This window comes from Apodemus sylvaticus, chromosome 1 (genome assembly GCF_947179515.1).
Source record: "Apodemus sylvaticus chromosome 1, mApoSyl1.1, whole genome shotgun sequence".
Lineage (NCBI taxonomy): Eukaryota > Metazoa > Chordata > Mammalia > Rodentia > Muridae > Apodemus > Apodemus sylvaticus.
The window spans coordinates 76,413,019-76,439,397 of NC_067472.1; the positions used below are offsets into that span (position 1 = coordinate 76,413,019).

The window sequence follows — 26,379 nt, forward strand, 5'->3', positions numbered from 1 at the left end:
GTACACAGGTGACATGCAGATAGGATGTCATTTTATACAAAGATTTCATGTCTGTAGGAGGTATGGAAACCAATCCCCACAAGAAATAAGTGACGATGGTGTAAGATGGATAGATATATATACAAAATAATACCTCCCTTTTTGGAGCCTAACCCCTATTTACTGGCCATATGACCTTGAACAGAATACTTAATCCTTAATTTTCACCTGCAAAAGAGATAAAATATCTAGGTCACTGTGAAGTTTAAATAAGACGATGCATGTCAAAAACTTACTGTATACTTGGCGCACTGCAAGGTCTCAAGAAATGTAGTAAAAACATAGTTGAAAGCTTCTGCACGTATTTTAATATTCTCAGCAGGAGACTGAATTTTCCATGCCTCTTTTATTGCAAATGGCAAGCTTATATTCGTAGCTCTGTCCACTGTTTAGCATCATACTCATGACACCTGAACACCCAGCTCTAAACAGATGTGTGGGGCAGAGATAGTTTGATTTGAGCTTAACTTTTCCATCCCTACTGTGACTTTAATTATGAAAAAGAGGAACGCAAACATGAGTAAAGTCAAGAATGCCAGCAAGCCACCTGTTAGCTTTACACCATCTGTAGGACGGGAAGAGGTGCTTCCCAGGACACTAAGAGAAAGTTTTGTCAGTATGGTTTTTGAAAAAAAAAAAACTCACTTTCAGGAATCTTTGCAAAACATAGACCCCAGAGAAAGTGTTCGGTGACAGGAGAATTTGTCATCGATTTATTGGAAGAAAATAATTTAAGGACAACAAAAGTTGGTTATGGGCATTAGGGACCTGAACTGTCACTATTAGTCTCTGGTAACATCCTCAGACTAGCGTGTGTAATCTCCTAATGGCTAAGGCAGAGAGGAGATGGACAGCCCTTTAGGTCACAGGCTGAGAGAACAATAGATTTAGTCACAACAATACCTACAGTCTGGTCTCCTGGGAGACAGAACCAGCGAGGTTCCTATGTAAAGCTTCCTTTTGTCGTATTTCCATCCTTCCTAAATGGAATTTCTATAGGACAGGTGTCACCTCGTTGGCCTCTGGACCCTCATCACTTCTTTTAGTGCTTGGCACCAGGGAGACAACCAAATGTCACGTCACCTGCTCCAACTCATGGCTTTTAAATGATAGATTAAGACTTGAAATTACTTCCATCCATTCTTCTATTCACCCATCCATTCAATCAATTAGACACCGAGTGAGGCAAATCCCAAGTCCCCGTACTCTTTCCTTCTACGCCTAGTAGGTCTGGATGTTCGTCAAGTCTCTGCTGAGAGGCTTATCACCAGGAACCTCAGGGGTTCCTGGACAGTCCTGGTAACAGACTGAGCCTGGAGAGCACAGATGGGAGCCCTGGTAACTGACTGAGCAGTTAGCCCAAGGAAGCACAGATGCCAAGCTGCTCAGGGGCTTCTGCTCTTGTTTCCTATTCAGAGTGTTTCCTTCCAAGGGAAGAGAGCATGAAAAACCAGTTGCCAAGTAGAGAACCAGTGACACTGATGAGAAGTCAAAACCCTTTGTAGCTAAGCAGTCCCCATCCTCTCCTCACAAAGCAGAGAAAATTAAAGTGTGATTCTAGCACAAAGAAGTGAGCCTAGTGGGGCCAGCCCACAGTCAGAGGGCTCCTCCATCCTTCATTCAAATCAGCCACAGAACAATGAGGAACAGTTTTTAGTCTGCCTCACAGGTACACATGTTCTCTTGTGGAGCCCCGCCTTTCCATTACTTCTTCAGAGGCTTCATTGTTCATAGTCTGGCGTTTTCTGTTTCCTTGTTCTGCGTTGGTATTTTCTCTGCTTTCTTCCTACTGAACTGCCTGAGTCAGCAACTTTCTTTCACCTGCAGGTTTGGGAGGTTATCAGCGTACCCCTGACACCCCCAAAGGCAGGTTTGGGGTGATGGTGAATGTAGACGAGGGTGGCTGGTTTTCATTGACAACTTGACACAAGGAAGAATTCCCTGGTGAGAGTCTCAATAGGAGACTATCCAGATCGAGTTAGCTTGCAGGTGTTTGTGGGATGTATCTCTAGTACATTAATTGTGGTGGGAAAATGGCCTAAAATGGGCAACAGCATTCCTTAGGCTTCGTTCTGTAGCCGTGTGGTGAAATCAAGAAGGGTCGAACATATGCATTCATTTCTAATTCTTGACTGTACTACCTGCCTTACGTTCTCGTGGCCTTAAACACCCAAAATGATGGACTATAATCCAGAACTGAAAGATAAACACACTCTCTCCTAAACTGAGAGGGTGTTTTAGCACAGCAACATAAAATGAAAGGATTACATAAACCTCTACTGCCTGTCCAAGGAACAGCTGTCTGTATCTTGTAGCAGAAACCCAGTACAAGAAGTCAGAATCTTTCCAGCCATTACTGGGAGCTCTACCTGGAACACACAAAGAATGGGAAGGCCATGGGCATGAGAAGAAAATCAGGTGCTGTTGTCTGAATGCTTATGTTCTGCTAAAATGTCTGCTTCTCACCCATATCTCACAATCCTTTCAGATTTGGTTCTACATGATCTTAGGCAATTCTAATGGCCTCCTGCAAGCTGACTTCAGCTTCTGTTGATCTGCCTCCAACTGCCAGCTCCTGACCTGCTGCAATGCCAGTAGCTCTACAATCGTTTCCTTTGACTTTATGAAACTCTGCATTTTTCCTCAAAGTGAGCAGTTTTCCTTTGTGTTCAGCATGTGATGCGCTTGCCTTGTACTTGTGTTGATGTGAGGATGCCATAACAAAGTACTGGAGGGTGGTAACATATAAACAGCAGAAATTTATTTCTCACAATTCTACAAACTGAGAAATAGAATACAAAGCCTTACTGCATGTCTTCTGAGGGTACTTTCCTAGTTCTTAGATGGCTCCTTCTGGCTACATCCTCTCATGGTAGACATGGCATATCTCCCTCCCACCCACCTCTCCACCCCTGTAGCTTCTAGATGGGTGCTAGTTTGATCTTGAGTACTTTGTCTTTGTAATCTCTCTCTCTCTCTCTTTTTAAAAATATTTACTTATTTTATTTATATGAGTATACTGTAGCTGTTGTCAAACACACCAGAAGAGGGCATCAGATCCCATTACAGATAGATGGTTGTGAGCCACCATGTGGTTGCTAGGAATTGAACTCAGGACCTCTAGAAGAGCAGTCAGTGCTCTTAATCACTGAGCCATCTCTCCAGTCCCGTAACTATCTCTTAAAGTCCAGTTCCTTAGACCATCCTACTTGTTATTTTTTAACACGTGAATTTGGGGGGAGATACATTGAGACTATAGCAATAGTCAAATTAAAATAACCAGTAATGAGGGAGAACTGAACAAGGGTGACCAGGTTCATCCTGCCTAGGATTTGACAGGAATAGATGACAGAAAGCAGGATATTTTTAGAAGTGGTCAACTGCTTTCTTCATGTCATGATGGCTTTGGCTTTCCCACTCCATTTCTTAACTGCAAAGAATGAGACAACTAATCAGGAAACAAAATCCTGGAGAATTTTGTCATTTCAATTCTATGTATAGATTCAGTGTCCCATGTGTGAATGGTGTTGTGATAATTTGTAGAAAACCCAGGGCCTCTGCCCTTCTTGGCAAGAGTGAGCACAACAAATCAGCTATCAGGGGAACATCTGAGAGAGCTCCTAGCTCCTTTGCTGTATCCTTCAGAGACAACTTTCCCTGTATCCATTCTGTCAGCTCCAGTCTTGTGTTCCCACTCCTTGAAAAGATTTTGAAATTCGTGTTTGATATGCCTTTCTAATCACTAATGCAAGCCCACTACTTTGAAGAGATGAGTCTTAGGGATTGCAGTTGGTCTATGCACTGCAGTGATAAAGTAGGTCATCAATTCAGTGAAGTTCAGTATGGAAAAGAAAAATAGTCAATGCACTTGTGAATGCAGTTAAAATGCTCCATCTGGTCTACCAGCCAGACTGCTTTTCTGTAAATGAGCACAATATTGTGCATACATGGAACACAGAATATGCACATTGAGCTGAACCAACAGAACTCCCTAGAGACTTCCAAGACATTGTTTTTGATGGCCATTGGAGGTAGGTAATTCCAACATCTTGATGTCAAAGACAGAGTTCACATTTCCACTCAGAGAAAGGTGTCAACCATCATATTTTCACTGCACAAAGCAGCTATAATCCACTAATGAAAAGCCATGTATATTAATTACTCTTCCTGTTGCTATGATAATATATCCTGACAAGAAGCAACTAAAGAAAGGAAGGGTTTGTTTCATCCACAGGTCAAAGTTAAAGTCCATCATGGTGGAGATTTCATTATAACAGGAGCTTGAAATAGCTCGTTCCATTGCATCCATATTCAAGAAGCAAAGAGTGAAGAATTCTTATGTTCACTTTCTTATACAGTCCAGGAACTCAACACAGGGATGGTGACACCCATCTGGATGGATCTTCCCTCCTCAATTAATCTCATCACTCCTCATAGCCATGCCCGAAAGAATTATCTCTCCGACAATTCTAGATCTCAAGTTGACAAATCTATACCAACTACCAACTTCATACCAACAATAGGAAGTAAAACACCAAGCTTGGAGAAAATGTTTTAGTTTTGAAACCTCAGGTGATACAAGATTATCAGTGTCAAGGAATACAGCCTGCTAGGATTTGTATGGACGTCATAAAACACAAAAACATCACACACACTTCAATTAGCACAGTTACAGAACCAACACCTAGAACTATAAGGTAGGAGCTTCGTTATGAGGTCACTAAGCCAACAAGTGTTTATTTAGATCTTCTAGAATCTTGGCTAGTATGCTTGATTCAAGGGAACAAATATCAGACTTGGTTGGAGTCCCAAAAGATTTAGAGACAAATTTAATTTATCAATTAAAAAACAAAACAGACTCTTAGAAAAAAGGTTGCTGGGTGGAAACAGAAGAGACCTATCCATCTTATATACATAATGAGCAGGGAAAGGCTATGTAAAGAGTACTAGAAAGAGTAGAGAGAGATCAGAATGGAGCTGTGAAGAGGAAGTACTGAATATAGTTAAGGTACCACCACATGCTAGTATAGCCTTGTGCACAGAGCCTAGAGATACAGTGATGCGTGGCCTATGTGAAGCCCCGCGCTCTATCTCCAGAGCAGAAAGGAGAAAGGCTGCTAATGTAGCCAGAAGGGAGAACAGTGTGAAGTGAAGCCTCAGGAATATGCAGGGCTAGAATTTTCCATCAGAAGTCATAGTAAGTCATTCAAATTGTATTCTAAATCAGTCTTATCCTAAGAAGTTTAAAGGGTAGCAGAATGTGAATTGAATATGTATGAATGGCTGGGAAGATGAACATAAGTAGACCCAGAGGACTAGATAGGATCCATTGAGCTTCATATCACTGGTATCCTGGAAGCTTGCGTGGCACTCTTTGGTGCCATGAATGCTAGTCCACAGGGAGGTGGCACTCAGGTCAGTTTCAGCTTTAAGGTCTCTGGATCCGTCCTCTGAAGTGCATGGCATCATCAGTAATAGGGACTTACCTGTCACCTCTCGGGAGTAACCAAAGGGAGCAGCAATATATTTTGGGAGTCTCTTGGACATCTTTTGACCAATAACTTGAAAGGGGCTTCTCATGTATGATATTGGGGTTTTGCTAGGTAGTCTTTGGCTCTTGGAAGAAGGATCATCATTCCAAATGAGAAATGTTTATTAAAACTATATATGTATATTTAGACATAAATTTATATGTATTATAGTTTTTATTTTAGAAAATAGTTAATAGTAATATTCCTTGTGGCCTTTTCGAATATCCTTGCTACTTTATCATCTTTTCCCTTATTTATTTACTTCCTTTCCCATCCATAAAGAGCCCTGTCTTTTCCCATTTCCTCTATCAGATAATTTCACACATTGTATTTTGCTTATCTTCATCCCCCTTCCCCAACTCCTCCCAGATCTACTCCCTTTTCCCTATCCACTGGACTTTGTGTCCTCCTGATTTTTTTTAAGTCCTATTAGTGCTGGTACATATTCTTGTGTGTCTGGCCACCTACTAGAGCTTGTTCAACCCACCCAGTTAAATTTTTATTTATTTTTACTTAAAAAAAAACATATGTGTATGTTTGTGCACCACATGCAACCAGATTTCCAAGGAGGCTAGAAGAAAGCATCAAAGTCTCTGCAACTAGAGGTGTAGATAGTTGTGAGCCCCAGGTCTATGGCAAAAGCAGCAAGTTCTCTGAGCTGAGGAGCTATCTTTCCAGTCTCAGTGATTTCCTTTAAATGCTAACTATTCTCTTGTTGATATATATTGGTATTGTCTCTGGTTTGGGCTTATTAGAAAGAAAATGTCTATTTTAAACACCTTGTACCCATTATTTTGTGAACACATGCTTTTATTTCTCTTGGTAAATAACTACCAAATGGATCTGTTGGGTAACAGGACAAGTATGTGACTGAATTTTATAAGAAACTGAAGACCAACTTTTCAACGTGGCCATTTGAATTGATAATTCCACTAGCAATATTTAAGAGTTCCACTCAACTGCATTTCCAACATGTGATATAGTCTATTTTTTTCAATTTTAGTTATGTTGTGAAACACTGTCTTGTATAGGTTTAATTTGCATTTCTCTGTGAGTCAGTAACAGAGCACCTGTTCACATACTTCCTTACAGTGACCTTCCTTCCTGAACAGACTTTTGCCTAAAGTTTTGTGGTATTGACATTTTTCTGTATTGAGCACCTTGCCTGTTCTACCTACCTCTTAGTCACATCTTTACATCCCTAACCTCTGGTTTCTCTTTTTAACATCACTGATCAGAGAGAAAGACTTTATGAATTACACAAGTTGAAAATATTTTTCTTCAGTCTGTGACTTGACTTTTAATTTTCCTTAATGCCTTTGGAGGAACAGGAAAAAAAGGGGGGGAGGATATCATTTTATTTAATTTTTTTATTGCTGGCATTGTGTATCCCTTCTAATCAATGTTTGCTTACCACAAAATACTGATGATACTCTTTGATAGCATCGGGAGCAGTGGTTCTCCACCTGTGGGTCACCAGGGGGCAGGGGTCACATATCTGATATCTTGAATATCAGATACTCATATTAATAATGGTAGCAAATTTACAGTTATGAAGTAACAACTAAATAATTTTGTGGTTGAGGGATTTTATATTTCATATAAAACATGAATTTGTTTTATATGAAACATATAAACATGAAGAACTATATTAAAAGGTCACAGAATTGGGAAGGTTGAGAACCTCTGTCCTAGAGGATTTCTCTCCTTTACTTTTTAGTATGAAATCCATTTTGGATTAGTTTGGCATATGGTGTTATGAGTCAATGTGTCTCTTTTTCTTTCAGATTTTTATACAGGGTTTTTTATTACCATTGATTGAAATTTCTCCTTGTTATCTATATCAAATTTAAATGAACCATACAAGTGTGTCCATTTATTAGCACTTTACTGTTCCATTAATATGGCTCTGCAGTATTTGATTCTTTAAAAAGTATTATTATTTTATTTATTTTTGTGTGCTCATGCATGATGTGCAGCACTGTGCACAAACAGAGATCAGAGACAAGCTTGAAGAAGTCAGTTCTCTTCTACCTGTGATCTGGGGAGTTGAACTTATGTCATCAGACTTGTTGTTGGCACCTTTATCTGCTGAGCCGTCTCACATATTCACTCATCTCTTCCTAAAACACACGGGATCAGTACAGGTTTTATAGTAACTCTTAAAATTAGGTACTTTAAGCACTTCAAATTTGTTTGGTTATTCTGTTTTCTGACTTGTCAGATAAATTTTATAATCAATGTTTAAACTTCTACACCCATTTTAAAAATAGAATCATGGGGAGTCTATATATTAACTTTGGGGAAATTAGTATCTGTGTTGTATCATCCTTTCATGAACATGGTATATATCTTACTTAAGTCTTCTTTAAATAATTTTTTTTTTTTGTTTAAAAAATACAGGCCTTTCATTTTCTTGCTTATTACCTGTGGATATCTAAATAGATGTTGTGGGTTGCCCTGGTACTGTTTGTATTGATGCTAATTCTGCTTCCTCAAGCAGGGCTGCCTTCCCCACCCCTGACAAGGAGTGGATCATGTACTCAGGTGATTTCATGTGAACCTTCTCCCCATTTTAACTGGTCAAATTAAGTCTAAAGCCTGTGATTGGGCAGTGGAAGGGAAAGGTGAGGCTGGAAGTTTTGGAGAGGGGGGGAGAGGAAAGAGGAGGGGAGGCTGAGGAGATGGAGGAGAGGAGGTGGAAGGCAGATGGCCTGGGGAAAGGAAGACCATGTAGCCTAGAGGAGCTGCAGGTAGCAAGAGCTCTCGCAGCTGGGAAACAGTAGTGTCGTGTAGTGGTGTATCTGCCCAGTCTAGGGATGCAGCTTATAACTGAGTTGTGTGTTCTTCACATGGGCATATTGGGCTTGGCGATTTACTGCAACAAATAGATGCCAGTATGAGTGGCATTTTCTTTCCTTCCTTCCTTCCTTCCTTCCTTCCTTCCTTCCTTCCTTCCTTCCTTCTTTCTTTTTCTTTCTTTCTTTCTTTCTTTTTCTTTCTTTCTTTCTTTCTTTCTTTCTTTCTTTCTTTCTTTCTTTCTTTCTTTCTTTCTTTTTCTTTCTTTTATTTTTTTTTACAGACTTAATTCATTTATTTTTCTTGTATAAAAACCCTATGTGATAGCCACAGCTGGAGCCTGGTGCTCTGAACAGAGACTCTGGTGTAGGTTTTCACAAGATGACCAGTGAATTCCTAATAAGGAGACTTGGTGAACAGTCTCTTTCCAGAGGTCGGGGTCAGGTAGCTGTAGGTCTTGGAGATGGCATCAAAGGTGGCCTTGGTGAAGTTGCCCAGCGTGGCAGTGCAGCTTCTGGCTGATGTGTAGCAGTTGTCTATACCGGCCATCATCAGTAGCTTCTTGGGCACAGGAGCAGAGACGATGCCAGTGCCTCTGGGGGCAAGGATGAGACGCACCAGCGCAGAGCCACAGCAGCCTGTCACCTTGCACGGAACCGTGTGGGGCTTGCCAATCTTGTTTCCCCAGTAGCCTCTACGCACAAGGACGATGGAGAGCTTGGCCAAGATGATGGCCCCTCAGATGGCAGTGGCGACCTCCTTGGAGCACTTAGCACCAAGACCAATGTGACCATTGTAGTCCCCAGTAGCGACGAAAGCCTTGAGCCTGGTCCTCTGGCCAGCCCGAGTCTGCTTCTGCACTGGCATGATTTTCAAAACCTCATCCTTTAGGGATGCGCTCAGGAAAAAGTCAATGATCTCAGACTCCTTAATGGGCAGGGAGACCAGGTAGATCTCCTCCAAGGACTTGATCTTCATGTCCTTAACCAGGCGGCCCAGCTTGGTGGCAGGGATCCACTCCTTGTCTTCAGCTTTATCTCCACGAGCCCGGCGGCCTCGACCTCCGCCACAGCTTCAACCACAGCCCCTGCCCCAAGGACCACTGCCGCCAAAGGAAGCCGCCTAATACTGGACCCTGGGTCCTCTAGGTCCTCTGGGCCCTCCTGCTGCACCGTGTTTTCCCAAAGAAGAAACATAAGTGGCATTTTCAAAGTTTCTAACTGCCTATTTCTATTATACATATACAATTGATTTCTCATACTGTCCTTGTATCTCATAATCTTGTGAAATTAGTTGACTGGTTTAGAACATTTTGTTGACTTTGATAATCATATAATTTACACATTAAAATAATCTCTCTCTTTTTCACTTTCTAATCTAATTGCATTAAGATTACCACCATGATGCTGAATGAATACACTGGAGACAGACATATCTTTATAATTCTTATAAACACAACTTTTTTTTTTGTTTAAAAGCAGTCTTCATTAGGTATGAAGTTAGCAGTAGGTTTTTCATAGATCACTTTTATCAGCCTAGGGCGATTTCATTGTGTTCCCCGTTTAATGAGAAATTGTATAACTAGCAAATTTTGATTTTCTTTTTAAAAAATATCCAGTGAAATAGTCATATAACTTTCTCTTTTAATTTTTTTAACTTTGGTTAACTGCACAAGTTCGTTTTATTTTCAATTTTAAAAGATTTGTTTATTTTTATTTATGTCTATATGTGTGCCACGTGGCAGGTGTTGGCTTAAAAGGTAGTTTCTAAGGATTTGCCACACTATCTAGCTAATCTTAAAATGGTCTACATGCTCTGGCCTCTCCTCCATCACTAGGAGAAGTTCTACTCCTTACTGTTCTAGACCCCTCTCATTGTGTACATACAAAATTATGCATGATGCATTTTCCAACTAGTGCACTTTGGTGTTATAATTAAATAGCCATTGGATAATCATGTATTTAATATCCATTGTTATCCATCATAGCTGCCAAGGAAGGTTGTTTAGGATGCCCACTGACCAAGGGTGCCCAGTGCAAGAGGGAGGCCTGCTTCTGTTCACTTGGCTCTGGGTCTAGTATTGTATCTGCTGGGAGGAAGGAATACCTTTGTTTAACTGACACAGGGCAACCTCTGTGCTTACAATGGTCCTACCCTGTGAACTCTGTAAAAACAGGGACTGTTGTAGGTTTGCAATACTGTCTCCGCTTGCATCAAACTCAATCAAGTTAATACATAGAAAATACCCAGTAAGCATGCGTGTAATGAATGCTCTCCCTGAATATAAGCTGTGTGTGTGTGAGTGTGTGTGTGTGTGTGTGTGTGTGTGTGTTGTATGGAGGCATGTGTGAGAACCAGATGTTGATGTTCAGATGTCTTGCTCTATGCATTTGCTTGTTTTGGGGCAAGGTCTCTCACTGAACCTGGAGCTTGTTGTTTGGACTACATTGGCTAGCAAGCAAGTTCCCAGGACCCAGTGTCCTCACCCCAAGTACTTGAATTACAGGCATGTGCTACCATATCTGGTTCTTCTGTGGGTGCTAGGGACCTGAATTCAGGTCCTCATTTTGATGCAGCAAGTATTTTACCCAATTGATCCACCTTCCAAGTTCAAACAAATGCTTTTAATATATTTTTCAGGTTACTGGAAGTTTTGCCAAAGATAGGAACTAAGCCATGGGTTCACAGAACAAAGCCACAGGGAAAAGCATGCAGTGGACATCAGTACCTTTACTTGACCATAGCCACTCAATTTTCTTCTTTCTTTATTTCATTCATTCATCCTTTGTTTGTTTTTTCTTTCTTACTTTCTTTCTTCTCTCTTTTTCTCTCTTCTTTCTTTCATTCTTTCTTTCTCTCTTCTTTCTTTCTTTTCTTCTTCCTTCTCTTCTTCCTCTGCCCCTCCTCCTCCTTCTATGATCAGAGCCTTGCCTAACTTGTAAGATGAGTAATACCAGGTCAGACTATCAAATGCTTTACCCAAAGACCACATTAATAAAGGACAAGAAAATAAAAATATGTGCCAAGTTCATTATAAGATCATCATCCACCTCAGTATTGGGGAGAGGATCTCAAACAGAAGGTGCTCTCGGCTACCAATCAAATGTTCCACTTAGTAAGTGAGCCCAAGAAAAGCCAGGATCAACCTCTTCCTCTACCCTCCCGTGAGGAGAAAACCTTGGTTAATTATGACCCAGAAAGCTGATGCACATCATCCTATGAGAAAGAATAACTCAAAGCCTGGGACTGGATGCACCGTTTGAGGGCAGTGAGCAGTAGGAGGTTCACAAAAAGCGTGACCATTCTGAAAATGATCGTGTACTAAAAAGTAAAATGTAGAGTCAGAGCTGCTGAGTGAAGACACTAGTTTACTTCTGCTCCTTCAAGTCCCTGGTCCCCAGTTCCGTCCCAAGCTTCTGGGTTAAACGGTCCCTAACCTACAGACATTCTTCTAGCTCTTTCCAACCCTGGGCCAGGCCCACAGCTCAACAGAAGGAGGCAGAAGGGCTTCGGCACACATCAGCCTCATTCTACATGCTTGGCACAGGGCTGGAAAGTCAATACTATTTGTCCCAGGAAGACCCAAGTCTTCTGTAGGAATATTGAACCCTCTTTGGCAGCAAATGGAATTGAAGTCAACAGAACCCGCTGATTTCATAGCACAAAGGAACTAGTAACTATACCCTGGACCCTTCACCTCCCAAGGTAAGTGGAAACCCCTCAGTTGTGAGGAGGCCACAACATTGGGTCTCTTTCTTACTAGAAACAAAGTTCTTGCCACAGATGGCAGAGCTCAATCATGAAACAAGACTCAGAGGTTTCTTCAAGGAAGTAGAAGTCCATGGGGTTTCCAGGACCTAGAATGTCTCCCGTGTTAAGTTTTTATTAGGGATGACTGTATGCAAAGATATCATATAAATATTAAGCTTGTGTTTCTAAAGAACAGACACTTTTGCTTAATGGGTCATTAGGCAGAAAAAAGACAAGGTATTATGGGCAGAAAATATATGGGAACAGAATAAGCCTCTGTATCTCAAGAAAAACCTGTTCTACACACCTGAGTGGGAAATATCTTCTGTATGGATTATTTCATTCTGCCCTTGGTATGCCAAGGACCAGGGGTGCTCACAGGTACCGAATGTATTCTTTTCTCAAACAAGGCTGCTGGCAGTGTTCTGAAAATATGACCTTGATGATGACAACGGGGTCCTAAACACACACATATAGCATAAATATAGCTTTAGTTAAGGCTTTATCCAGTTATGCCAATAAATCCATCTGCTCGATAAATATCTGGAGTATTTTGGACTATTCATTGTGCCAGACAGTATAGAAACTTCAAAGCCAGAGTCTTTCACAGTCCCCTCTCTGATGCGGCAAAGGGTAGATATTGGGGAAAGAAAACAACTAATAAACAATGACGATAAAGGCAGACTGAATTAAACACTCTGACAAAGAATGCTGAAAGTCAGGGTTTGGGATCCAGAGTCTTTTGATGAGGCCCATGGAGCCAGAAACACTTGGAGTATACAGAATGCAGAATGCACAGAGCATCCTAGTTTTGGGTTTCTTCAAGGAGAGACCTTGGGATGGATTCAAGTGCCAACAGTATATTAGCAGAATGAGTCAGGAAGCCCTCAGGGACAAGTGAAGCCAGAGCAAGAAGGAAGGTGTGAGATAGTACAGAGGAGCAAATGATGGCCCTGGGCAGGTAGCTGTCAAGAAGTGTGGCGAGCAAGTGTCAACCCTAGGCAAGCACAACACAGTCCACTTGATGGCTCTGCTTACTGAATAAAAACATTCTCGAGATGCACTCAGGGCACAGGAGCTGGGGTGTGTATACACCTCCCCCATCAGAATTGCCTGAAGGCTGCTCTGAGGATGATTGAACATCAATTCCCCCGAGCAGCCCATCTGCTGTAGGCACAGGCTGAAGGGTTCTAATTGAGGAGAAACTCTTGGCAAAGAAGGTGTGACCGCTGACTGCTGGGCATCAGATCAGTGTGCAGGGACAGAGGGAGGGTTGAGTGGGTGAATACAGGCAGTCTATGACAGCATATGGAAGAAAGGGGAAGGCAGGGAGGGCAAAGATCAAGAAAGGAAAGGAACTAGCTAGAGTTTTGCTGTGAAGTTGAGCCTGAGTTCTAATGTCAGACAATCTGGGTGGAAATGGCAAAGCCTCTGTCATAGGCTGGCTGTGTGTCACTCAGGGTAGATTACAGTCCTATCTAAGCCTAAGATCCTCACCTGGACAACACAACAAATCACAAGCAGTGAATTCAGAAATATATAATGAGTTTTAAATGGAGCAGGACTCTCCAGGCCTAAACACAGTGCCTGAGACTATCTTGTGTTTCATTGAGAGGATGGGAGTGGGGATCTAGGGTTCAGACAGAAGGGAGAGTCTAGGTACAAGTGCTAGGTGAACTGGAAGCCACTGAAGACGTTGAGCTGAGGAGTTAGCTGCAATACATTCTGGGATGTTATGGTCTCCAAAAATATGAATGACCTTTCTTCCCATATCTCACATGCTGAGATTGCTGATGGCAGAGGATGTAGCTATGCACTACACACCTGGAATCCGAAAGCTAATGGAAGGAAAGGTACGTTGGTCTGAATCATCTTAAGATGCCCCAACTTGGCTGTGGAAGGATCTGTTTCATTTGGCTTTGGCAGACAGAACTCCCTGACCATCCTGACTTGGGTTGCCATCCAAAAGAATTTGCATTCTCTAAGTGCTGCTAATAGTGGGGAAAGCATCGCCCAAAACTACTTAGAGGGATAAGGAAACAAGCTTGGAGAGAAGTGGCTGGTGTGCATGCCATAGAAATATGTGTGCCAATGAGTTCTACTCAAAAGAGGAAATAAAATACTCTTTTAAGTAAATGCATTCTAAAATTGAATGTGGAAAACACACACACACATACATACACACACATACACATGGAGGAGGTAGGGAAGGAGGGAAAGATGGAGGGAGAGAGAGACAGAGATAGAGAGACAGACAAAGAGACTGACAGACACACACACACACACAGAGAGAGACAGAGACAGAGAGACAGACAGAGACACACAGAGAGAAACAGAGAGAAGATTCTGAACCTAAAAGATAGTTCTTCTTGCCAAGATCTTGGCTGAGGATGGTCATTCATCTCAGAAATAGCTCTATTTCCAAAGAAGGGGATTACAGAACATTGTTGCCTCCAGATATCTACCTCTTAATTATTTTCAGCCTTACTAAGGTATGAATGACAACAAAATTCTGTATAGCTAAAATGCATATTATGGAGTAGATCTTAAATGACTCCCCCCCCAATCTCATGTGTTGATGCCTTGGTGCCTCAGTTAATGACACCAGTGGTGATTAACCTTGATTGCCAATTGAGAGACACCTATGACATTAGAATAGCACACTTTTGGGTGTGTCTGTGGTGGCTTTTTCAGAAATGACTTGAAGATGGAACACAAAATTGAAGCCAGAGGATCCATTCTGAATATAGGCAGCATAGTTCAATAGGCTGGTGATTTGGAACAATCAGAATAAGTAGGAAGCCATCAGTATGGACCAACTTAGCTTTTTATGTATGTGTGTCTATTGTCACTGTATAATACACATGTGTGCGTGCACACACATATACATGCACACATGCACACGCATACACACCTCTAGAGAATCTGAGCTAAGAGCGCAGGGGAGGATTCTGGGGGTTTGTCTAGATGACTCCATTCCACCATCACCACCTCCCAAATCAGGTAAGCACTTTTTTCTAACATGTGCCTCCTGTCATGATTCTCATAATGCCTCATCATGAGCCCAAATAATCAAGCTAAATGACAATGTCACAACAATTTGAAAATATCAACAAGAAAACAGAAATGTAAAAGACAGCCATACGGAAATAGTAGAGTTGAAACAATACAAATGTAGAGTTCATCAGAGAGATTCAAGTGCAGATCAGAAGCATCAGGAGATGAAGTAGTACATTTATGGATATCTATTATAGATAACATAGTACATAGAATAAAAAGAGAACAAAATAAACAAAATTAGAGACTCAGAGAAATGTGGGACCTAACACCCAAGAGGAGTAGATGGCAGGAAATAAATCTAACCCAGGGCTGAAATCAACCAATTAGAAACAAAGAGAACAATACAATCAATGAAACCAAGAGCTGGTTCTTTGGGAAAATCAATAAGACAAACCCTTAGCCAACTAACTAAAAGGCAGAGACACTACCAAAATTAGCAAAATCAGAAATGCAAAGGGGGACATAAAAATAGACACTGAGGAAATCCAAAGAATCATTAGGTCTTACTTCAAAAGCCTGTCCTCCACAGATATCACTTACCAAAGTTAAATCAAGATCAGGTAAACTATCTAAATATTATTATAACCCCAAAGAAAATAGAAGTTGTCACTAAAAGTCTACCAAACAAAAAATCCCAGGCCCAGATGATTTTAGCCCAGAATTTTACTAGATTTCCAAAGAAGAGCTAATATCAATATTCCTTAAACTAGTCCACAAAATAGAAACAGAGGAACACTTTCAAACTCATCCTGTGAGGCCACAGTCACTCTGATACCTAAATTACACAAAATTTAACAAAGAAAGAATTTCAGACCAATTTCCCGTATAAACATTGATCAAAAATACACAGTAAAATACATGCAAACCAAGAGCACCACAAAATTATGTCAAGGAGGCTTCATTCCAGGGATGCAGGGATGGTTCAATATACAAAATTTCATTAATATAATCTACCATATAAACAAACTGAAGGAAAAAAACCCATATGATCATTTCATTAGATGTTTAAAAAAGTCTTTGAGAAAATACAATATTTCTTCATGTCAAAAGTCTCAGAGAGATCAGGGACACAAGGTGCACATCTAAACACATACAATATACAGCAAGCCAATAGCCAACATCAAATTAAATGGAGAGAAACTTAAAGCAATTCCACTAAAATCTGGGACAAGACAACTCTCTTCCTATCTCTTACCCACTCTCTTCCTATCTACTCAAGTGCACTTGAAGTTCTAGCTAGAGCAATAAAACAACTAAAGGAGATCAAAGGGATCCAAGTCAGAAAGGAAGACTTTAAAGTATTGCTTTTCACAGATGATATGACAGTATACATAAGTGACCCCAAAATCCTACCAGCAAACTCCTATGACTTATAAACACCTAGAGCAAAGTGGTTGGATACAAAATCAACTAAAAAAGAAATCAATCAAACAAACAAAACAGTAATAATATGGGTGAGACCTGGCCAGTAGACTTGTGGCCATAGAGGAGGAGCTTGAGTGTTACGCCCTGCCTCCACTTGGGATGTAACCCTCTCTGATTCTTAGTTACTACACACATTAACCAGTACCTTATGTACCTGTTGCCTGCCATCACCCCATCATGATGGACTGTATTTCCTGAACAGTGAGCCAGGATAAATTCTTCCTGTCTTAAGGTCTCTCATGGTCAGGTATCTCATGGCACTAAGAAAAATAACAGGGGTAGTCATAGGAAATGCAGAGGAAAACTATAAGCAGACAACAGTTCACACCCACTAGGACAGCCTTAAACATCCCAAAGGATGGGGTGTGGCCAAGGACAAAGATAAATTGCTTCAGGGATTTATTACTGGTGGAAATATAAAATGGTGCAACTGCTGTACCAAGCAGGTGTGTAGTTTGTCAGAGCTATGTACAAGACTGCTGTGTGGTCCATCACTCCTTACCTAGTTATGAGCCCACCCTCAAACCTGAAACCCATCCAAACAAATTTATACAAGTATTTATGCAGTATTATTTCTAATAGTCCTCCATGTATCTAACAGTTGATAAGCATAGAAATAAATTGCGTTCTATATCCATGCAATGAAATATTATAAGACTATGGAATGCTCAGCTTCTGATGGAAGATCAATAATACATACCTCCCCACAGGGCTCATCAGGTATCATAACAGAAAAGGGTGTGGAAAGACCGTCACAGCCATAGGAAGTAGATGCCCAAAATAGAGCAGTATCTCCTAGACAGAACAGGGCAGTTGCACAGATGAACTCACAGCATCAGTAACCGCATGCACAAGATTCCACAAAATCCATATAAGCTCAAGCTACTCAAAACCCTACACTGAGGTGGGTAGATAGTCAGAAAGCACCACAGCTAGTTAAGAAACTGTTACCAATTGACAGCTAATAGTTGGGAGAGGGGGAGTCTGTTTCCTTTAAGATTGACCATGTCTGGTTGATGGCCACAGTCCCAAGAATGCATGGGAAACACAAATAGGACTTGATAGGTTTAAAAAAAAACAGTAGGAACATGAAGTTGTTTGCATAGGGAAGACAGGTGGATCAGGGAGGAACTGAGGGGTGAAATAATCAAAATATATGAAATTCTCAATGATTAATAAAATATTTTAAAATGAATTATTTATTCATGCTGCAACATTAATAGAACCTGAAAACATTACACTAAATAAAATATGCCAGCTACACAGAAGTGCGTATTATATGACTTAATTTATTTGACTTGTTCAGAATTGACGACTATAGACTAGTGGTTGACTGCCTCTGGAGACAAGTGAAGGATGGGGAAAGAGAAGCTAAGGGTTTCAGGCTTTCTCTTATGGATGACAGAAATGTCCTAGGCTGTGACTGAGCCTATAAAAGTCCCTATGAATGAATCATAAAACACAAGCTATAAGCATAAACCACAAAATATTTTAATGGTTGAAACTGTATCGTAAGTAAATTTTATCACAATAAAAATGTTCAAAGACTAGTTTTTGAAAATGCACACAAGCTGTACATAGCAAAAAGTATAAAAATGTTACAGAAGAATAGAACTTTATAAATAAATGGAGAAATAGGCTTTATGGAGCAGAACACTTGATAGTGAAGAGATAGTTACTCTCCCCTGGGGCAGTCTATTGACTCTGTACAATCTCCTACCCATCTGTGGCAGGCTACGGAGAAACATATGAGCCAATTCTAAAGCATGTGGAAAGAGAAAGGGCTTGTAATTGCCAAAGGCAATCTCGATGAAGAACAGTGATGAAGGACTGAACGTGCCTGACTTCAGCCTGCACTGTGCCAGTGTGTGATCAATATGGTGAGATTAGCTGGAGGAGAAAGCACAGAAGAGTAGACAGCATGCGCAGTGCAGAAACACACCACAGGTTCGCACTCCATTAACATCTGCATTGCTCCAATGCAGTTGATGGAGAAATGGAAGTCCTTTTCAACAAAGGAAGCTAAAAATATTATATCTCAATATGGAAGCATACCTCACTTTATGAACAAAAAGTGATTTGAGGAAAAGCTCCTGAGATGAAACAAAAATCATAAAGTTTTCTTTAAAAAGATTTACTTTTATTTATAGGTGTGTGTATGCCATGTGTTCAACACATGTACCCACAGAGGTCAGAAGAAGGCATCTGATGTCCTGAAGCTGGAGTTACAGGGGAGGTGCCTGACATGGGTATTAGGAACCAGCATTCTTTACAGCTAAGCATCTCTCCAGCCCCAACAATGAAATTTTTAAAGGAAACAATGACGCTATCTTTGCAACTATAGGACAGCAATGGGTATCTTACCCAGGACACAGTAATAACTGTGCAAGGAAGACATTCAATCAATTATAAAATGGCCTTTCATCAAGAAGGACCATCAAGAAAACTAACAAGCAAATAAACATCTCCACCAAAATGGGAGAAAATGTCACAAAACATTTATCTGGAGAAAAAAGTTATAAACAGAATATGGGAAACTAACCATAAATAAAGAGAGAGAATGAACTTGAGCAGACAATATGCAAAAGGACAGATGTGTGAACAGTCACTGTGCAAAAGGGGAGACTACACAATATTATTAGTCATCAGAGCAATGCAAAGTAAACACTTCAAGAGGTACCACTGCATACTCACTAAGATGACTTAAATTAAAAAGACTAACAACATCAAATGTTAGTGCAATATGGAAAGCCTAGAGGTATCATACATTGCCAATGAGAAGGTAAACTGAGGCAAGTGTTTTGCAACAGGGATCAGCAGCTTCTTCTAATGTTAGAAATAGATAACTCTGACCTCAAGGGCTAAACATAATACAGCAGCACATATCAATGCAAAGAACAGCATAAGAAAAGGAAAAATCCCCAACACCACTAAGAATAGAATGGGTAAGCAGCTTTATAGTACTCAGTAGGATGATGTAAGAAATAAATTAATGATATTTACAGCAGTGTGGATGAATTAGTAGACATTATACTGGTCAATATCTCCCATGCACCCAAAAAATCACAATGTGTGATTTCCTGTGTATGAGGTTTAAATAGATGAAGCTAGCCTGCAGTTCAAAAGAAAAATAAAGGAAAAGAACAGAAAGAAAACATGAGGGTAGCTGAAGAGTGAATGCTTGAGAGCTCGAGGATTGACTGGAAGTGCACAGGAAGGACACATCATTGAGCAGAATATTATTCATGCCTATGTCCATCTATCAGGACTGATCGGCTCTGACTTACACATATAAAAATACGAGTTATTAAAATGGTTAAAATCTAAAAATAAAAAGGTTGTTACCATCTATCAACAGGGGTGGGGAAGTGTCGAGAAAACCTCAAACAGCCAAAGGAAAGTAACAGAGTGTGGGTCAGATTTTTATCACTTCGGCCAATAGCTAGAAGAAAGCATTTTAAGAGGAAAGAATTGCTTCTGCTCACAGTTTCAGAAGTTTCCTGTTCACAATCCCTTGGCTCCATTGTTCCTTGGTTACTACTGCTGTGAGCTGTTCAGCAGCCTCACCCCTATAAACAGACACACACATTCACACTGGCACATAAACACAGACATAAATACACACACACACACACACACACACACAGGCAGACAAATATGCACATACACATGCTCACAGGCACATAGACACACACAGACACACAGACATATAGATACACACAGAGACACACTGACATAGACATATATACACAGACACACAGAAACACAGATACACATATTTGCACACATACTCAGACACACAAATGCTCACAGACATAAAAACATACACACAAATTAACAGACATATAAACAAATGTATGCAGATACACATATACACAGAGACACACTAACACACTCATAAATAGAAACACAGGCACACATATACACAGACACACAGTTACACAGACACACACAGACACGTGCACACACATACACACACACAAGATAATCAAAAATGTATCCAGACATTGTTAAGTGTCACTGTGGAGGGACAAAAGGCTCTTTTAAGAATAACTTACCTAGAATATATATTACAAAGATGCCATCCCTTTAGGGAATGAAAATTGGCTCTTGGAAAGATGAAGAGTCTTATACATTACAGTTATTTAGAAAAAATATCATTATAGGGGAACTATGAGGAACTCTCGCCAAGTTTGCTGATGTCTCTTGACATGGTGATGACACTGGGATCTTTTATTCTTGAGTATATTAAGGAATATACAATCTGTGACATTAAAATTTCATAGTGGGACTTAAGGAGGGGACACTTTAACAAGATCCATGGGGAATAGACGGGGGTGGGGGTGTGTGGGGGGGCTGTGATAAACAGACAGAGACACACTGTTCCGCAGACTGTGCGATGTTTGCCATGCTGTGAGTTAGATGCTTGCCTAGCATGTGCAAGCATGCACAAAGCCCTAGGCTTAATTCTTAGTACAGAACTGAGATTACTTTCCCTCCAGATGTTTGCCTGCTCAAAGCAAGCCATCCAGCATGGAGGATATTCTTCTTATGAGTAGAAAACTGTGACTAAATCAATACAGTTGTTCCTCAGAATCTTCCCAGTTGTTCTGGAAGCTTGAGGTGGAGGGTTATAACTTAGGTTGGGAAGAAGAGAACTAGAACAGGGTTGTACCACACATGCCTACTGATGTTCCTTGTAATAACAATAAAAATGGAAGCTTCAGTGTTTACACTACAAGAAAAATCACATAATATGTGACCTCAAGTCACCAACAATTTGTCCTGGTTGAATCAATGGCCAGTATAGCTCATGACCTTTTATTCAATGCTTAAACGAAGCACAAAGAAGCAATTGTCAAGTATTTTGTCCACCAACAGCCACCCATGATAGCAACTGTGTTTCACAAAAGGAGGCACAACAAGTGAATCTTTCCACCTCCTCTTTCTCCATGCAAAAGCCAGCCTAGCCAACTTAAGCAGCAGCTGCTTTATGACATTGAATATTCATGCTTGATGGGAGTTCAACCTGGCATAGATGAGGTCTTGTGATTATTTCCCAAGTTGTAGCTAAAACCTATTTAGATTCCACTGCCAAGAGCAAATACCAGACGCTCAGATTGGGAAACCAGACACTAGTGTCTTTCAAGGACTTTGCTGTCAGAAACACCACCAGGACTCAACAAGGACCTAACAACAGATGGACCATCTACACTGAGGGCATCAGAGCATTGTGGCAGTGTTTCTGACTTCCAAATGGCAGAGAAGTAGAACAACAGGATGGTGGCTAATTTTATATCAGAGTGGCACGTTGCAGTTGCAAGTCACCACATAGTCCAACCCACTCTAAAAATTTCTGTGTCTTAGGAAGTGACTAAGTTTTATAATCACTTAACTTCAAGCATTCAGATTGCATGCCACACAGCGAGTGGGCCTCGTAAGAGGGGAGATTGGGGTTTCTACCACAAGAAAGAATTTGTCTTCAGAAGCATCACATGGAGGGTTGAGAACATGCACAATGTTCGGTTATTTGCTACCATGTTTGAGGACAGCACACTTTCCAGTTTTCAGTTTCCAGCACAGAGCACAGAGCTCAGCAGTAAATCACTTTCTCTGGCATTTGCAAATATTTGGGTTTGATGCTCAGCAGTATATGTACTAGGTAAGGTGAGGGATAACTGTAATACCAGCTCTTCTGAGATGGAGGCAGGAGGATCAGCCAAGTTGTCTTTGACTATATAGGCATTCTGTATGCACACATCTATCCAGATACTCAGCCTGGGTTTAAAGTCAGCCTGGGCTACAAGAGACTCTGTTATCAGAAAAATTAAATCAGTGCCACAAGAAACCTTGCCTGAACATCCTCCCTGATGATCTGTCCTCTATGTTTGGATTCAAGATGGTCACATCAACCTTTCCTTGGAGTTCTAACCTGCCATCCAGCCTTACTTAGACTTGCCAACTCCCACTGTTCCAGGAGCCAGCTTCTTTCAAGTAGATGTCTTGAGAAAGGAGAGAGAGAGAGACATCATATTGGTTCTGAGGCTCTGGAGAACCCTAACAGATCAAAATAGAATTGAGATTCCATCTGGCAATGCCTGAGGTCCACCTCACTGCAGAGAAGGAGGGATCAATACAGCTGCTGATTTACTGAACTGAAGACACCTCATTATTTCTGTCTACAGAGGACAGACAGTAAAGACAAGAAGCAGTGCTTTCAACCCACAGAACCCTGAAAACGTTGGAGCCCTTAGCATCAGGTGCAGGGAAGGCAGATGAGCCATGACATCACAAACAGGCTAGCAGGGAGTTCCTGTAAGAAGCCACATCTTCTACTCTCTACCCTGTGAAGCCCGGAGGCCACCCACAACCTAAATCTAGAAGCTTTGGAAAAAGAGGAAAGTGGGAGGTCCTGTGGAGTAACCAGACTGAAAACAGGGCATTAGACAAAGGTCCAGTGAGTAACCCAAGACCCATCAAGATCTCCTGCACAGCACCCAGAGCTCTGGTTCACACCTCTGGAAGAAACTGGAGAGCCAGACTCAAATTGAAGGCTAACAAGCAGGGCCTATGACCGTGCCCAGGTCCCTTGCAGTCACCCTCAGCAAAGGCCAGTTAATGTACCTTGTCCAGTTAGCTTTGGTTATCCATCTTTAAGCTAGAAGACAAGGCTGAGAACACCAGGTGTAAGAACAAAGCAGTTTGTGGGGACACAGAGAAGGCAGGGTGAAATTCACAGACATAGAGAAAGAAATAAGAGTCATTTCATCTGTGAAAGAGGTGGTATATTTGTTAAAAACCCAAAGTTTGAGAAGACTCTTAGAAATTAAAAATAGAAAAATAATATGACAATTCTATATAATACTATAATGTTTGAAGACTTTAAGAGGTGATTATAAAGCAACCAAAAGGCAGACAACAGGAAAGAAAAGATAATGGAAGAGTGACTCAACATCTGTCTGTACAGATCTAGAAAAGAAACAGAAGGCACATTCCCCAATTAAAAAGACACATTCAGTGAACAGGATAATACACAGAAAAAAATATACATTTTCAGTGAGGTATGTCCTTACCAAGTCTCAGATGACCAGAGGTACAGAATGAACCCTTATGAAGTTGTGAAGGTGGGAATAAAAGCAAAAGACAGGATCTCATTTAGCTGAGGCTAATCTTGAACTCCCTATGGAACTTTGGATGACCTTGAACTCCTGCCTCTACCTCTTGATTGCCGGAGTTGACAGGGTGCACCACTAAACTTGCCTAATTCAGTGCCAAAGCTTGTGGTTGCTAGGCAAACATGGATAGTGACAGAGATACAGCCCCAGCCCCCAAAACAAATCAACAAAATCACTTCCATCAAATGCTCCAAAGAACACTGCAACCTGGAGATGCTCATGGAAATTATTGATAACCTGGACTTCCATACTAAGAGAATAAAAACCTCAAGACACGTAACCATGTTACTTTCTGATGAGAAACTACAGAGGCTTCCCTCCTGGACACTGTCCCTGCCTTTCTAGGGCCCCCAACTCCCATCACACAGCCAACACCAGTGGTTGCCCTCACACTCCAGGAGAACACACAGTCAAGTTTGTCCTTGCCTTCTCTACCCAGAGCTTAGCCCAATACTGCTAATCACTCAGGGATCACTAAGTCAGCGATAGTTGATATGCTTTTATACCTTCTCTGTCATAAAATGTATCCCACAAGCAACAGCAGCCCCATTGTATACAGTGCCAGAGTTGCTCAAAAGCCAGACTGACAGGGCTGGAAGTCCAAATCAGTGACATAGCACTTGCTTAGCATACTGAAGCCCTGGTCCAAACCCAACCCCATTTAAATAAAGAAACAAATAGGCATCTACCTGTTTAGACATCTAAGTAACAAGAATATCTATATGTACGTTTTGAGTGCACTGATCTTGCTTTAGATGTTCGTTTGTTTAGTGGCTTAGCCAGTGTCCTAGCTTTCTTTCTATTGCTGAATCAGTCTAGTGGGCTTATACTTCCACATCACAGCCCATCATTCAGGGAAATCAGGGAAGAAACTTAATGCTGGATCCTGGAGATAGAAATGAAATCAGAGGCCACGGAGGGGTGCTGCTTACTGGATTGTTTCCCTTGGCTTGCTCAGCCCATTTTATTATAATACCCAGGACCACTAACCCAGGAATGGCATTGCCCACAGTAGGCTTGGATCTCCCACATCTATCATTAATCAAGAAAATGCCCAACAGATATGCCTGCAAGCCAGTCTTGTAGAGGCATTTTCTTGTGGGGGTGGTTCTGATGCTAAGGTCCTGTTCCCAAATTGGTTCTTGATCTATCAGTAAAGATGCCAGGGGTCAATTGCTGGGTGGAAAGAAAGAGCAGGACTTCTGGGTCCCTGGAGGGGAGGAGAAGAGATGCAGGAAAAGGAAAGGAGTTTTCATCATGCTTTGGAGGGACAATAGGTGACCAGAGGTTAGGGTGTTGAGCTGGGACTAAAGGTAACTGAGCAGCAACTGATGCTGAGGGCAGGTTGAGAGATGCTGAGCTAAGAGTATTAGGAAGGGCTTGCTAGCTGAGGAAGGCTTAGAAGAGGCCAGCAATTGAGCCAACAAGGCATGTTGAAACTGAGCAATCTGATATTCTCTGGGCAGGGGCTGGTAGCAGGGTTCCTGGAACTTAAGGTAGGGTAGCAAAAGCTACACGCAACACTTTCTCAAATGAGGTTCCTTCTTCCTAGATGACTCAAGCTTTTATCAAGTTAACAAACAAACAAACAACAAACAGCCTAACCAGCCCAGCTTGTTTAAGACAAAAGTTTTGCTACATAGTGCCTTCAATCCCATGATTTCTCCTGTCTCTACCTATCTTCTGCAACTGTAAGTATCCTGCCTTATTAAGGTTTTGATGCTGCTGCTTTATAGTATTGGTATCAACAAGGCTGCTGCTGACCTTTCTCCACAAAGGACAGATCATAGCTACAATTCCATGGGCCCTATGTCCTTTTCACAGCTATTCAGCTCTGCTGTTGTAAAATGAAACAACAAGTAGATGAAGGGACATCTCGACGTTCTAGTACAGAATGTCTATAGATAGGAGCCGTGGCTGGAAGTGACTCATGTACTAATACCTGAATGTTATTGCCCTCATCAGAGGTAGAAAGGAGTTCTTGACTCCCACCAGTTTTGCAGGACAGATGGTTCTATATAGCTTGACAGTATCATGGTTTGTTATTTCCTACCTCTCCCTTATATAAATCTTTCCCCTAGAAGCTGAACAAACAATGAATCAAAAACTGAGACAATCCCGTTCCAAACACCCTCACACTCAACTTCTGGAGAACGTACAATGCCAACTCTTTTTTAAATCCTAGGTTTAAAACCAGTTCCTGTGTGCAACTGTGGTCTCTGCTTTTCTAGTCAAGGAAGCTAAGGCTACCTCCAAGAGCAAATCCCATGGGGCTTTGATGCTTGCTGTGTGAGCATTCCATACCGGAGGCTTTAAGCTACTTAAAGAAGATTCAGACCAACTTCTTTTGTTTTCAAAACAAATTGATATCTGTTCTTAAGTACAAAGAAAAACATTTGTTCTACAGGATGATGTAAGGATATGGATTACATCCAGCTGTCAGTGACCTGTGAACAAAGGAGCCCAGCCCACGTCTCTTTAGCCTAGTATCCATCTCATCAGCCACTCAAGTCTGGACTAGAAAATTGATTGCTTAAGGAACATAAAGCATTTGTAATAAAATGAAGATCCACTGAGGTCATCTCTTCTGAGGAGCAAAA

General features: G+C 41.2%; 1 protein-coding gene and 1 pseudogene across 1 annotated transcript in view; both read right to left on the reverse strand.

Moving 5' to 3' along the window:
• Window positions 1-26,379, reverse strand: part of Plpp4 (phospholipid phosphatase 4) — a 133,719-nt gene that overhangs the window by 34,308 nt on the left and 73,032 nt on the right. The window lies entirely within an intron of this gene.
• Window positions 8,686-9,428, reverse strand: LOC127679076 (40S ribosomal protein S2-like; annotated as a pseudogene).